Source organism: Dipodomys merriami, unplaced genomic scaffold (genome assembly GCF_024711535.1).
Source record: "Dipodomys merriami isolate MVZ:Mamm:240054 unplaced genomic scaffold, mDipMer1.0.p SCAF_55, whole genome shotgun sequence".
NCBI lineage: Eukaryota > Metazoa > Chordata > Mammalia > Rodentia > Heteromyidae > Dipodomys > Dipodomys merriami.
The window spans coordinates 5,981,365-5,997,020 of record NW_027206124.1 but is presented as its reverse complement, the minus strand read 5'-3'; the positions used below and the strand labels follow the sequence as shown (position 1 = coordinate 5,997,020).

General features: G+C 50.5%; 1 protein-coding gene across 1 annotated transcript in view; it reads left to right on the top strand.

Moving 5' to 3' along the window:
* The first annotated feature begins 11,873 nt into the window (after positions 1–11,873).
* The window catches only part of Efcab6 (EF-hand calcium binding domain 6), a 173,874-nt gene continuing 170,091 nt past the window's right edge, over positions 11,874–15,656 (top strand). Inside the window, exons 1-2 of the mRNA XM_069999721.1 lie at positions 11,874–11,964; positions 13,364–13,538. The gene's annotated coding sequence lies outside the window, so the exon portion shown is untranslated. The remainder of the gene's footprint in view (positions 11,965–13,363; positions 13,539–15,656) is intronic.

Sequence of the window (15,656 nt, the reverse complement as noted above, 5' to 3'; positions counted from 1 at the left end):
GACCCTGCAAGGCACAGCCTGGCCCGTTTGGTGATGGTGGTGGGGGCTCCAGGTGGGCACTGGTGGACTTCTTCCCCCAGGCTCATTCTTCGCTAGCGACTTGAACACCTACTGTGTGCTGGGTTCTGTGCAGAGGAGGGATGCTGGGGCCCCGAGCTGAGGGGGGGAGGGGAGGGCAGGACCCCATGGCCTTGAGGTCATGTGTGTTTGGGTTCTGGACTAAGCTGGGAGCCATGGTGGGGAGGAGGGGTTAATCAGAAGGTAAACCTGGCTTGACCCTGAGTCCTGGGCAGGGCTGAGAGCCCCTTACCTGGGTGTCTGGGTCTTAGGCACAGCTTGGGGCTGGGGGCTGTGTTAGGGTTCTCCAGTACCCCCCAGTGGTCTGCAGAGGCTGTTTATGTGATGGGTCCTGAGTGTTGGTAGTTCCGTCTCTGCCCAGCAAGGGGGAGCAGGCAGCAGGGCACTGGGCACTGGGACTGGATGCCAAGCGGGGCCTGCAGGGAGGAGAGACCAGGCCTCCATCAGTTCACCTGACAAAGGTTAGTGGGGAGGGAGGCTGCTGATCATTACACAGAGGACAGATGAATGAAGATTCTAGAAAATGTGTGTGGAGGGAGAGCACAAGGGTGTGTGTGCGCGCGTGTGTGTGTGGGGAGGTTAGATTAGGATCCCTGTGGGTAGCAGTTCTCAGCAGCCCCTCAGCATGTGTGCGCATGCACATGTGTGTGTGTGGGGGGGGGGTGGGTGTGTGGTTAGAGCATGATCCCTGTGGGTAGTTCACAGCAGCCCATCCTGAGTGTGTGTGCGTGAAGTTAGAGCAGGATCCCAGTGGGCAGCAGTTCACAGCAGTCCCTCCCGAGCATGTGAGTGTGTGTGCGTGCACGTGTGTGTCTGGGTGTGGAGTTAGAGTAGGATCCCAGTGGGCAGCAGTTTGCAGCAGCCCCTCCTGAGCATGTGTGTGTGTGTGTGTGTGTGTGCATGTGCGCGTGTCTGGGTGTGGAGTTAGAGCAGGATCCCAGTGGGCAGCAGTTCGCAGTGGCCCCTCCTGAGCATGTGTGTGTGTATGTGTGTGTGCACGTGCGCGTGTCTGGGTGTGGAGTTAGAGCAGGATCCCAGTGGGCAGCAGTTTGCAGCAACCCCTCCTGAGCATGTGTGTATGTGTGTGTGCACACGCGCGTGTCTGGGTGTGGAGTTAGAGCAGGATCCCAGTGGGCAGCAGTTCACAGCAGTCCCTCCTGAGCATGTGAGTGTGTGCGTGCACGCGTGTCTGGGTGTGGAGTTAGCGCAGGATCCCAGTGGGCAGCAGTTCACAGTGGCCCCTCCTGAGCATGTGTGTGTGTGCGTGCATGTGTGAAGTTAGAGCAGGATCCCAGTGGGCAGCAGTTCGCAGTGGCCCCTCCTGAGCATGTGTGTGTGTATGTGTGTGTGCACGTGCGCGTGTCTGGGTGTGGAGTTAGAGCAGGATCCCAGTGGGCAGCAGTTCGCTGCAGCCCCTTCTGTGCTGGCCGCTGGCACCTCCACCCCCCTGGAACCCCTCCTTGGTGTTGGGGTTCACCTGGAAAGGGAGCCACCAGATTTCCTCCTCCTCCCCCACCCCCAGGCAGGGAGACTTAGTTCCCAGACCCTGGGCCATGGTTCACACCATGGAGGCCTCATTCTGGCCGCTTGCCAGGCTGCCCAGCGCCCGGCTGCTTTGGGAACTTTGATTTCCCCACCCCTGCCTGGTTGCCTGCACCGCCCCCTAGTGGCCACAGACGTCCTAACTGATGGGAGGTGGGGTATCAGAGCTGCAGGCTGGTGCTGGGGGACCTGAGTATGGGAGGGTTTTCACTCACTCACACACACACACACACACACACACACACACACACACACACACGAGGCCGGGACATCATTGTTTGCTCCCCGAGGGAACTATGAGCAGGGAGACGTAGATAAGCCGAAGAGGGGTGGGCCAACAGAACAATCTCCGTGCCTCGCCCCCCAGTATGGCCACCGGTGCCTGCCACTCAGCAAGACCGCAGGTGCCTGCCACTCAGCAAGACCACCGCCAGCAACTCCAGCCACCTCCAGGCACCTGTCACACAGTGGACGAGATGTGCCGAGCCTTCGTCAGATCTGCACATCAAATGCCAGTCTGATGCCATGCCGGGGTCCTGTGGCAAGCTGGCACGGAGCGTCTGAGCTTCCTGCCTGCTACCACAGAGGGAGCCTGTGCTCTATTAGAAAGCATTTTCTGAAAACGGGAATGCCAAGTGTGTCTGTAAGATGAGAAGCAAGCAGGAAGCTCATTTTCTCCTTCCTGAAGTTGGCATTACCTCCGTCCCTCTGCGGCACTGGGCACCAGCAGGGAACAGGAAGGAGCCAGGCTCACACGAGTGTGCCGTGTGCACAAGCCAAGACACCATTGGAGCTGCCAGAGGGATGCTGGTCTCTTGCCGGCATCCTCAGAAAACCCCGGTGGGTGGCTAAAATCGCCTCTGCTGGAGGCCTGCGTCCGGCTCTCCCGGCAGACCCTGGCTGGTCCCCGCTGCCCGTGGTGCCGTGGCTGGCTGGACTGTTGCACTGGCTCTTCGGGATCCGAGCTGCGCTCAGGGCTGGCGGCCCACGAGCGCCTTTTGGTCAAGGCTGTCACATAGGTGGGACCTGGGGACCTTGGTCCAAAGCTTCTGGAGGCCAGGGCCACGTCTCCTGCTTTCTCAAGTGCAGAGCCCTGAGTGAAGGCAGCGAGGCCAGGGAGCAGCCCCCTCCCCCCACCCTGGCCCCGCCTCCTGCCACCTGTGTCCCCAGCCTCAGAGCTCAGCTTCATTGTCACGAGGACCCTCCGTGGCCCGGACACCCCTTCCGCCCCAGGACCCTGACCTCCATGTCTGACAGAGCCTTCCGAACGAGGGGCAGTGTGGGTGACCGGCCCCATGTTCATCTGTTGCCTTCCAAGCCATTGTGAGATGGGCCACCCCTGGCAGACGGGCGGAGCTGCAGTGGCTGGCGGCCACTGCTGTCTGAGGCCCCTAGCACCTTTGGGGGGCTCTAGCCCCCAGCACGGTGACCAGGTCCCGTGTCACAAGACCACACAGCAACAGGGACAGTCTTTGGCTTTGGTGTCATAACTGTGTTCACCTTTTCTTTTCCTATTAGATATTTTCAGCCCCAGTAGGAGCATGCGCAGGGATGGGGCTCATTCGTTCCCTCCCCCCACAGCCCTTCCCCCCCTTTCTCCCCCCCCCCCCGCGCCCCGTCCCCATGCTGGACTTGCACAACCCTCCGTTCCTATCAGGTAATCAATAAGTGCTCGTTACCTCACCAAAGGCAAATTAAATGCTAAACAGCACTAATGACAAGCTGTTGCAGGATCTAGCACTTAGCAAAGAGAATTACTCATGATTGCCGGGGGTTTGCTTATTATGGGGTGTAAGGAACGCGGAACTCTTCTTCTAACAGCATCTTTATTCCAGGGGGAGGACGCTGCTTTGTAACGTCAGGGTACGGGGAGCTTCATTAACATTCTCTGTGCCAGAATTCTGCACTGGAATCTTGTTTGGGAGCAAGATAAGTGGGCTGTGCATTCTGTTTCCATGAAAGAGAACAGCCAGCAACTATGAAAAGAAATTAAGAGTTTAGCACAGCAACACATCGGGGTGGGGGGTCCACGGGTTCATCTCAGGTGCTATGCTGCTTTGGCACCCTAAAATAGATGCCACCAGGGCCCCATTTACAAAGGTGATCAGTTATTTGGAGTGGCAGAGCTTCAGATGTGCAATTTAGTTTCTGGCTGATTGAATGAAACTAGGCAGCCATGTCATCTGTCAAGGTAAATATCGGCGAGAGAAAGGATCTATTTCAGTGAAGAAAAAACCCACCACAGTAGCTTTTCCCCAAGAGCTACTTACACCTCATTTGTTTTCTCTCTCTCTCTCTCTCTCTCTCTCTCTCTCTCTCTCTCTCTCTCTCTCTCTCTCTCTCTCTCTCTCTCTCTCTTTCTCTCCTAAGGACCGGAGAGGGAGGGGAGTCTTGTCTCCATTTTAAGATGCTCAGCAGTCAGATTGCTGGCTGTGTCTCTGCTTTGTGGCTCTGAGTCACGTGCTTTGCTCTTCTATCCTTGTGTTAGACAAGCCCTCGTTCCTTGGGGGGAAGAAGCCAGCCTGGAGGGAGTGCCCAACTTCAGGGCCGAATAGCACCCGGTGCTCATCGCCAGGCAAAGGCGCAGTCGTTATCTATGGCTGGCCCGAGTCACTCACGCTCCGTCCTCGAGCCTCAGCCCTCAGGCACTGGGAACTGCAGGGAGGATGAAACCCACAGGGTGGGCTGGGGATTACGGCTGCATGGTTCACCACCATCCCAGGGTCTGCCATATCCCAGAGGGAGCGAGCAATCTGGTGAACAGCCTAGGTGTGAAATACGTTCTCCGCGTGCTTCACATTGCAAGTTCGCCTCCAAAGGTGCTGAGTGAGCAGCAGACAGCACAGCAGCTGCTGAGCTGCAGAGACAGTTCCTGGTGGGTGAAGATGCTTTCCCGAGTACGTGCCACCCAGTGTCTCCAAATCCAGACTCAACTCCAAGGAAAGCAGGGGGCCAGGAGGACGGTGGTGGAGAAGAGAGCAGTGCCCTGCACACTCTGTGGGGCCACTTGATGCTTCATTCCAGATAAAGGCCACAGCCCTCCAAGAGATGATATGGTTCCAATGGGATAAGAAACAGGGAACTGCATTTTAGGGGTGTGTGTGTGTGTGTGTGTGTGTGTGTGTGTGTGTGTGTGTGTGTGTGTGTGTGTGTGTGTGTGTGTGTGTGTGTGTGTGTGTGTGTGTGTGTGTGTGTGTGTGTGTGTGTGTGTGTGTATGTATCACAAGGAAATGAGGAATTTCCAGAGCAGGTAAAAAAACACACTTTGGAGTAAAAATGCTGTTTAGAAAAGTCCCATATCAGACCTCTCTCCCTCTCATTGTTTTTTTTTCTTTTTGTTGTGGGTCGTGGGGCTTGAACTCTGGGCCTGGGCGCTGTCCCTCAGCTCTTCAGCTCAAGGCTAGCGCTCCACCACTTGAGCCACAGCGCCACTTCCCGCTTTTTTCTTTTTGCTTATGTGGTGCTGAGGAATCGAACCCAGGGCCTCATGCATGCAAGGCAAGCGCTCTACCACTGAGCCACCTTCCCAGCCCCACTGAGTTCTTTTTCTCAAGGCTAGTGCTCTACCACTTGAGCCACAGCATTACTTCCCCATTTTCTGGTGGCTCATTGGCGATAAGAGTCTCATGGGCTTTCCTGGCCAGGCTGGCTTTAAACCTTGGTCCTCAAATCTGAGCCTCCTGAGTAGCTAGGATTACAGATGTGAGCCACTGGCACTTGACTTAGTTCTCTTAACAGGTGGTGAGTTAATCAGTAACTACATACACACATATATGTTACACATCTGAATGTATACACATGTATACATATATATGTATAAGCGTTTAATGTCATAGTTACAGAAAAAGAAAAATAAAGGAGGAGGAAGGAGGAGGAGGAGGGACAGAGGAGACACTGGCTGAGGCCACATATTCAAACCCAGTTTAAGATGGGCAGTCTCCAGGGACATTTTGACACCTCCCCGTCCCCATGCAAACAGAAGGACATGCTTTGTAACAATTGCACAGGAGATTTTGCTGTGAAAGGGTTGAAAGCCAGGATCTAAGGAAATGGCATCATTAAAATGCTGAACAAAAATAACTGCGACCCAGAATGTATACTTAGCAAATCTTTCCCCTTATAGGGAAAGGGGATAAACACATTTCCAGATGAATGCAAATAGAATTAATTCCTTTCCAGTAGAGCCGTGCTAAATAAAATGCATTGTGCCAAATTTCTTGGAAAGTAAAAGAACAAATAGCAACAAGGAGTAAAACGGATGGAGAGGTTCAACAGCATGTGTGCATGTGTGTGTGCACGTGTGTGCTGTGTACTGTCCCTGAGCTTTTTCACTCAAGGCTAGCACTCTACCATTGGAGCCATAGCTCCACTTCCAGCTTTTTCCTGGTTAATTAGAGATACTCAGACTTTTCTGCCCAGGATGGGCAGATCCTCAGATCTCAAAGTCCTGAATAGTTAGAATTACAGGCATAGGCTTCTGACTTCATTTTAAACCCAACAACTTCACAGATACGTAGCATGTTCAAGTGTAAATAAAGCAGTCACCCAAACTGACCATAAATTTCAAAAGATTGAAACTTAAAAATTTTTTTTGTAGTAGTGTGGTTTGAACTCCAAGGCTTTAGTGCTTGCTGGGCAGGAGCTCTATCACTACAGCCACACCTCTAGCCCTTTTTGCTTTAGTTACTTACTTTAGGTTTTTGGATAGGGTCTTGAGTTTTTGTCTCTGGAGCTAGCACCAGACTGTGATCCTTCTGCACTGATCTCCTGCATAGCCAGGACTACAGGCTTGAACAACCTGGCTTATTTGTTGATCAGAGCTGCCATTGCCTGGCCTCAAATCGTGATCCTCCCCATCTCTGCCTCCTACGAAGTTGGCACTACAGGTGTGAGCTACTATGCCTGGTCTTCAGAACTTATTTCTATATTCTTTGACCACAGTGGACTTAAGTTAGGAATAAACAACAAAATGTAGCTAGAAAGTTCCTCAAAAGTTGTAAGTTAATATGATTTTATTTTTAATCTATGGTCACAATGGAAATTGATGTGATTTTGTACCTACTGCTAAAAACCAGTGATTCGTGTCAGAATGCAGCCGTCGCCTTGTCTAGAGGGGAATTTATCACCTTCAGCACATGCCTTACAGAAGAAGGAAGGCTGAAAATCAATTATCTCAATATTTATAGCATGAAGCAAGGAAGAAAATTACAAGTTATATCCAAAAGAAAGGGCAGAAATAAAGAGGAGCAGAAATCAGTGACATGAAAATGAGTGAGAGATCTATTTGAAAACGTGGTATTTTCTTTCTTTAAATTATGATCTTTAAGAGGTGTACAAAGGGGTTTCAATTCAACATGTCAGTTTGTGAGCACAATGCATCTTGATCAATGTCACCCCTTTTGAAAATGTGGTATTTTCAAAGAAGCTAATAAAGCTGATAAAGGACGGAAAGAAGAAAGACCACAGCAGTTCTGGTGGCAGAGGCCGGCTGGCCGGCTGAGCCCGCAACTATCCTGTTTTGTTTTAGCACTGAGATCCTCCATTCCCCAGGAACCTTTTATGTCTTGAAAAATGGGACCATTGGTCATGCTAGATTCAACAGACATTGTACTACGATAACAAAAAATGTTATGCCAATATGTTTGACAACAAAGATGAGGTGGAGAACACAGTTTACCAAATAGGAGAAGAAATAGAAAATCTGAGTAGACTTACAGTGAACAGAGAACTTTCTCCCATGAAGAAAACCCTAGGACCAAATAGCCTTACCAATGCAAGTTTCCATTTAAAGGGGTGTGTGGGGGTGGGGGGAGGGGAGAACACAGAATAACCTTAATTTGAAATCGGACATCATAGAGAATACTGGTCACTTTCTCCCATGAAACTAGATGAAGAACTGACATATGTTTTCCTCCAAGGACCTGACAGGAGCTGTGGCTGAACAGCTTCCGTCACCGCTTCTCAGTCTACCATCCTCATGTAAAGCAGTCATGAGCTACACAGGCAGTGGCATCTTAGGACTTTGTATGTCCAATGAATGAAGGAGTTCCCTAAAAGGGGCCCACAGTGTGACCCAGTGCTATGTAAATGTGAGCGTCAGCTTAGGAGTTCAAAGCACATCAGCAAGAACAACAGAATCCCAGCTACACGGAAAAAAAAAAGGCTGAGGATCAGGAATTCTAGGCTAGACCCTATCTCAACAAAACAAAACAAAACATACCAGGTGCTGGTGGCTCAAGCCTGTATTCCTAGCTTCTCAGGATACTGAAATCTGAAGAATGCAGTTCAATGCCAGTCTGGGCATAAAGATCCATGAGTCTCTTATCTCTAATTACCTTGACAAAACCAGAGGTGGCACTGTGGCTCAAAGTGATAGAACACTAGTCTTGAGCAGAAAGAGCTCAAGGAGAATGCCCAGGCCCTGAGTTCAAGCCCCACAACTGAAAAAAACAACAACAATAAAATAAGGCCTGGGGGTATGACTCACCTGCTCTTTGCCTAGCTTGCATGAGGCTCTGGGTTTAATCCTAAGTAACACAAGAAAGTGTAGAAAGGGTTTCATTGTGATACTTCCCCCTCTTTTTAGGGGTTTCATTACCAGTTTATATGTTGAAGCTATTATTCCATTTCCCGTGAAGTTTGCCAATATTTAGAGATGGGACCATTTTTGTTTGTATTTGTTTTCTGTGGTGCTGGGAACAGAAGCTGTGCTTGGGCAAAAGCCTCATTCCAGCTTTCTTGACAAGGTCTTTAGGGAGGGAATTAAGCCTAGTGACCCAGGAGGCTGAGACCTGAGGATCGCAGTTCAAAGCCATCCCAGGCAGGAAACTCCTTGAGACTCCTATCCCCAACGAACCACAAAAAGCCAAAAATGGCATTGTGGCTCAAGTGGTAGAGCACTCTCCTAGCAGGCAACAGACTCTTTTTTCTTGGTCGGTCATGAGACCTGAACTCTGGGGCTGGGCACTACCCCTCAACTCTTCAGCTCAAGACTAGCGCTCTACCACTTGAGCCACAGTGCCACTTCCAGCTTTTTCTGCTTACGTGCGGCTGAGGAATCAAACCCAGGGCCTCATGTATGCAAGGCAAATATTCTACCACTGAGCCACCTTCCCAGCCCCTTAGGGCAGTTTCTTAAAAACAAAATCCAACACTGAAAAGTGGAGAGCAGAGTGTGGTATATGCATAGGTCAAGGGCCATATGGATGGCTGAAGGCTGATTGCTAGTCATGCCAAGGGAGGGTACAGGTTGTTGAAAAGAGCAAGAGTAAGACCCAGGGCAGAGTCTGAGGGATGGTAACCCTCTGAAGTCATAAGAAGAGAATCATTAGTGGGTCCTAAGAATTGAGTAGTTGAGTGTAGATTATTTTTTTCTTTTTGTTGCTAGGGATTTGAAGCCATGGCCTTGCCTATACTAGGCAAGCACCCTATCACGGAGCTACATTCTCCATCCTTGTGTGATGTTAAGAGAGGCAGATAAGGTAGGAAGGAGTAGTCAACTGGGTTGAGTGTTATTGAGAGGTAAGGCTAAGTAGAGATGAGCTGTTTATGAAAACGGCCAGGTACCACAATCACACCTCTCACCAATGAATGATAGCGGGCAGAGTGCATGAGAAGGGTAGGGACAGAAAGGGGGTGGAAACTACACAGAATCCTTTTGTCCCTAAAGACATATTAGAATGTGTTTCAAAAGAAAGTGAGGGAAACAGAGAAAATGAGATTTTTTAATTTAAATTTAATTTTTTTTTTTTGTCGGTTGTGGGGCTTGAACTCTGGGCCTGGGCGCTGTCCCTCAGCTCTTCAGCTCAAGGCTAGCACTCTACCACTTGAGCCACAGCACCACTTCCAGTTTTCTGAGTGGTTTATTGTAGATAAAAGAGTCTCATGGACTTTCCTGCCTGGGCTGGCTTTGAACCTGGATCCTCAGATCTCAGCCTCCTGAGTAGCTAGGATTACAGGCATGATCCACCGGCACTCAGCTGAGATTGTTGTCTATTGGAAAACTGAGGGGAATGGTTTAAGCCCTTTTGATCTCAAACTTTCTCTTCTCTGAATCCTTCCATACCCTTAAAAATCATTAAAGTCCCCAAGAACTTTCATTCATATGGACTGTCTCTCAATAGTCATCACATTACAAAATAGGACTAATAAAATTTAATTCATTTGAAGTAATAATAAACCCATTAAATGTTAATGTATTTTTGATGAAGAATTAGTTTTCCAAACAAAAAAATGTAGAAAGAGTTTTACAAATCTCTTAATGTCTGGTTTGACAAAAGACAGCTGGAGTCTCCATTCTTTTCTTTTTTGGTCAGTCATGGGGCTTGAACTCTGGGCCTGGGCGCTGTCCCTACGCTCTTCAGTTCAAGGCGAGCACTCTACCGCTTGACCCACAGCACCACTTCCAGTTTTCTAGTGGCTTTTATTGGAGATAAGAGTCTCACGGACTCCTCAGATCTCAGCCTCCTGAGTAGCTAGGATTACAGGCGTGAGCCACCAGCACCTGGCTCCAATCTTCTTTAAACACTGTCTTGAGATGCTGGAGTCTCAGATCTTCCTCAGCATTCTCTTGAGATACCATGCTCAACTTGGTGTCTAGAAACCCTATCTTACACATGGGAGTCTAAGAGTGAAACATCAATAACACCTTAGTAGTAATGGTAAAGGATCCCAAGACCGTTAAGGGCTCCAAGAGCCCACCTAGAGAGCCACTACCAACATAAACAAGAGTGAGATTTGAAAGCTAATGTGGTGGGACCAAGGGCATGTGTGGAGGGATTCACTCTGATTCACTTCCACTTTGGGAAAGAGAGTGAAAGAAGAGACCCAAAGTGATTGTGATTGCCAAGTGTTTTCAGTTCTTAATGAATCCTATTTGGCAATGAGACACAAGGCGTGGCTATTGAATCACTGTGAAGTGGAGAGTGTGGTGGTCTGAGCAGGGGGGGTGACAGGAGGTAACTGAGTAGGGAGAAAGCTAGTTTACCAGTGGAATGAAGCCAGCTGGTCAGGCCCAGACTCGTGTCCATCTCCGCAGCACACAGCAGGGTGCTGCTGGCAGACGGTGCAGTGAATTGCAGCCACCCTCTTCTATCCTCCTTTCTGGGTGAGTAGGTGTTAGGTAAATTAAATCGGCAGCCGAGGAAAGAGAGCGTAGCACGTGGTATTCAGGCCGGGGAAAGGTTTATTTTCGAGCTGCAGGCCGCCCCAGGTTAAGTTGGAAGCCCACGCACCCAGAAAAAAGGTGGAACCACAGCCAGGCAAGGACTTATCAAGGCCAGGGAGCAGAAGATGTGGCCACACCGGATGCCGATGTGACCTCGGGGAGGGGGTGAGGTGACTGCCCCCAAGTGTTCCAGTTATCTAGGTGACCGCAGGTACAGGGCGGAGACTTAGCCAAGAAGAAGGAGGGGTCTGCCCCGCCTTCCCAGGGCGGACCTTATAGTAGGGTGGCAGGTGGCTTCAAGTGAGCACGTGCTGCCCGCTGCATTCTAAGTCTGCCCTAAGGACCTGGTCTGTGACTCAGTTTCCCACAGGGGTATTGTAAAGATGAAATCACTTGTAAACCATTTAGAAGGGTGCCCAACAAAGGGAAGTGCTAAGTGCTTTACAGAGCTAGAAATGACTGTTTTTATGATTTGTGCTTCCACGAGGTCCTGTGACTTGGCAGTAACTCATCTATTCAGCGTTGATGCGATACCCACCATGCACCGCGGCGGCCTTCACGGTGGAGGGGGGCACGGAGCCCACGGCAGATGCGAGAGCACAACGGGTCCACGGCCCTTGGCAGGTGCGCGCGTTGACGGGACCGGGGCCCACGGCAGACGCGGGACGGCGGGGCCCGGGAGCCGGGACGGCGGGAATGCCGCTCCCGCTGGCATCAGCAGGGCCTGGCAGGGACCGAGGCACAGGCGCTCTCGTCAGCCCTGACCAGCGCCGAAGCGGGTACATTCGTCCGGCAACCACATCTGCTTCCTCGGGGCCCCGGCGCCCGGCCCCTTCCCGGGGCTCGCGGCAGCTCGTCCCAAGCCGGTCGCGGCCCGCACCACACCTCACACGCAGCCGACGGGCCAGCAGCCACCACACCAGGCGTTCACAGCTTCGCACTCCCCGGGGCGGGACTTCCTGTGGGATTGTCCCCGCCCACTTCCACTCTCCACGCGACCAATCGCAGCTTTGCTTCTTGCGAGGGGCGGAGACCCATCCTCCAATCGGCGAGCGTCCTCGTCGCTCTGGCAACAGCGTCCCGGAGATGCCGAATTGGCGGGGCCGCGGCGGCCCGGCGGCCTGGGGTCCACTCTCAGATTTGGGCCCAGAGAGGCGGAGACGCAAACCCGGGCCGGGGTAAGGCGGCGCGGGCCTCGGTGCACGACCCTTGGCCCTCGTTGCGGGCGGCAGCGCGCGAGCGTGAGGACCGCGGCAGACCCGGGCGGGTTCCGCAGCTCCGGGGGCCCCCGCTGCGCTGAGGGCAGCGCACTGCGCCCACCCAGGGACCAGGACGGCTGTTTGTCTGTCCAGCACCTCAGCGGAGCGCCTGGCTCGAGCTAGACTCGGGTCCAGTGACCTAGTGAGGCCCCTGCGCCCACGGGGTGGGTGAGCGTCGGGGTCGTGACATCTCACAGGAGCCGTGGAGAGGACGGAGATGGCAGGGCCCGCCCGAATCTCCCCAGTTGACCGAAGGTCTTCCGCCCCTGCTTGTTCGGGCCCCTCCGCGGTCCTGAGACTCTCTAAGCCTCCGTGAGCCTCTGGACAGCCCAAGGGCTTTTCCAGCCATGCAAGTAGGAAAGTCACCCGGCAGAATCCAAACACAGCTTCTGCCTGATTCCTCTGCCCTTTCACACTCTTCTCCCTAGGCCTGCCCAGCTCAGACACTTTGTTTGGAAGCACTCTGTAATAGGCACTAAGGTTCGGTGTAGGGCCTGGCAAACTGGGCACTGGTAGCTCATGCCTGTAATCTTAACTGCTCTTGAGGCTGAGATCTGAGGATCATAGTTAGAAACCAACCCAGTCAAGAAAGTCTGTGAGACTCTTACCTCAAATTAACCATCAAACAGCTGGAAGTACAGTTGTGGTTCAAATGGTAAAGTGCCAGCCTTGAGTGAAAAAGCTATGGGACAGTGCCTAGGTCCTGAGTCTAAGCCCTAGGACTCTCTCTCTCTCTCTCTCAACACACACACACACACACACACACACACACACACACACACACACACACACACACACACACACACACACACACACACACACACACACACACACACAGAGAAAAACATCATCCCTCCACTCCTTTTCCTTGTCTCCTGAAAATCTGTGCCTTCCAAGATGGCTTGCTCTCATTAAGGGAGCTGTGATATTATTTGGAAGAAGACTGTTTCTTATGTTGTGCCTTTAGAGGGGTGGATTTACTGAAATGTCAATAAATTTACACACTGCAGTTCCTTCATCTTTTCTTTTATCCATTGCCTTCAACTCAGCAAATATTTATTCACCTGAGCTCTGTGTACTCAAAAGCAAATCAGGCATGACTCCTTGAATTATCTCTGAGAGCCTTTGCCTCCTACTCAGCCTTACTGTGAGCTTCTTTGAACATAGGATTTTATTTTAGTTATGTTGCTCCCCCGTCCCATGTACCTTCATTTTGGTGCTTGGTTCCTGGTAGGTGTGTATAGATCTTTGTCAAGATCGCTTACATGAGATTGTAAATTTTGCTCTCACATGTTTTATTTTGGTTGCTCTTTTCCAGCCATCTGCTTCTTCCAGTGTACAAAGACCTTCTGCGGCATCCACACTGTGATCCTTTGAGCTGACCAGCACCTGGAGACAGAACCAGCTTCACAGGATGTTTCGTAGCCTGGTGCCTGCCCAGCCAAGGAGTCTGGTGTTAACAAGACAGTTGATTTTATAAAGCTTCTTTACAGGTGTGTATCTAAATCTACTGTGTAAAGTTACTAGATAGCAGAGTTACAAAAGGGCTTCCTGAATGTCCGCCTCAACTGCCAGCAATGAAAACTAAGCCACACAATGTAGAGGAGAAATGGAGAAATGAAGCCAAGATTCATTGTGTTCTTTCATGCCAGAATAATCTTTTCCTCTCTCTCTCTCTCTCTCTCTCTCTCTCTCTCTCTCTCTCTCTCTCTCTCTCTCTCTCTCTCTCTCTCTCTCTCTCTCTCTCTCTCTCTCTCTCTCTCTCTCTCTCTCTCTCTCTCTCTCTCTCTCTCTGTCAGTTCTGGGGCTTGAACTCTGGGCCTGGGCACTGTCCCTGAGCTCTTCAGCTCAAGGCTGGTGCTCTATCACTTGAGCCACAGTGCCACTTCTGGTTTTCTGATGGTTTATTGGAGATAAGAGTCTTCGGGACTTTCCTGCCTGGGCTGGTTTTGAACCACGATCCTCAGATCTCAGCCTCCTGAGTAGCTAGAATTACAGGTGTGAGCCACTGGCACCCGGCTGAGAATGATCTTTTTTTCTTTTTCTTTTTGGGTCTGGTTGTGGGGCCTGAACTCTGGGCCTGGGCGCTGTCCCTCAGCTCTTCAGCTCAAGGCTAGTGTTCTACCACTTGAGCCACAGCACCACTTCCTGCTTTTTTTTCTTTTTGCTTATGTGGTGCTGAGGAATTGAACCCAGGGCCTCAGGCATGCAAGGCAAGTGTTCTACCACTGAGCCACCTTCCCAGCCCGAGAATGATCTTTTTATGAAGTGCATTTATCTAAAAGTACCCTATATGGAGGCTTGTACAATGATACAATGGTATCTTGTAATCAGCGCTTAACTATTCATGTTCCACACAGCATTCTTCAGGATACCTTTCATGTCAAGGTATAGGAATGTATTTGAACCTATGAGAGGCTATATGACATGAATGCAATGCGCACCAGGGTGAACGAACTTCATTTTCTGCTGCTTTTTCTTTTGGTTTTACTCTCTCCCTGCTATTTTCTTCCAGATGCTGTTATTTATTTATTTACTGCCTGCACTGAGGCTTGAACTCAGAGTTCATGCTCTCAATTACTCATGGTTGGTGCTGTACCTCTTGAGACACACCTTTTGTCTCGCATTTTGGTGGTTAATTGGAGATAGAGGTTCAAAGACTTTTTTTTGTCTAAGCTGGCCTCAAACTTTGATGTTCAGATCTTATCCTTCCTGAATAGCTAGGATTTACAGGTCCCTGGCATCTGACTTGTTATTTTTCTCTCTATTTATTTGTGTGCAGTTGTAAGGCTACTACTACTCACTAGTATCTTGCTGATTACTCTTTCTTTTGAATGCACAGCTTGGCCTTATGTTCCTTTTGCAATTTAGTCCCCATAGGTGGCTTGTGGGAACTTCTGTACCATCAACTCTTCCGTGTTTTAGTGACACAGATTTAGGGACTTTGCAAAGCTAATCCACAGCATGGTGCAGCTCATAGTTCAGTACTGCCTGAATGGAACCTGAGTACTTGATTGGTTCTCTACCACCACCCAGGACGTCCCCGCTCTGCCAGTCCTGCTAGGTGTTATGATGACTTGTGTGCTCAGTAGAAATGTGGAAGTCTAGGTCACGGAAAGTACAGCTGGTGCAGAAAGACAGCACCAGGAGAGTGACAGTAATCACATTGTCTACTTGGTTACAGAGCAGGGCTCTGTCAAGTCAAGGAAAAATAATTTCGTTTTCAAAATGGAGAAACTGGAGTCATTTTGTCCAGGTAAATAGGCCTTTTAATTCCTCTGGGAAAAAAGTCTTTTCTATTACCTAGATCTGATAGCAATTTCTCCTGGAGCACACGAGTCTGGGAAGGGTCTAGGTTACTACTACAAGACAAAAGTGTAGGCTCAGTATCCTCATTACATAGGGAGATAATGTGTACTGTTGCATTTAGGTTGAAGATTTTTTTTTTTTTTGTCGGTCGTGGGGCTTGAACTCTGGGCCTGGGCGCTGTCCCTCAGCTTTTCAGCTCAAGGCGAGCGCTCTACCACTTGAGCTACAGCGCCACTTCCTAGGTTGAAGATTTGAAATGAGAAATTTCTGAGCAATAATGGTTTCTAGAAACACCTTCTGAA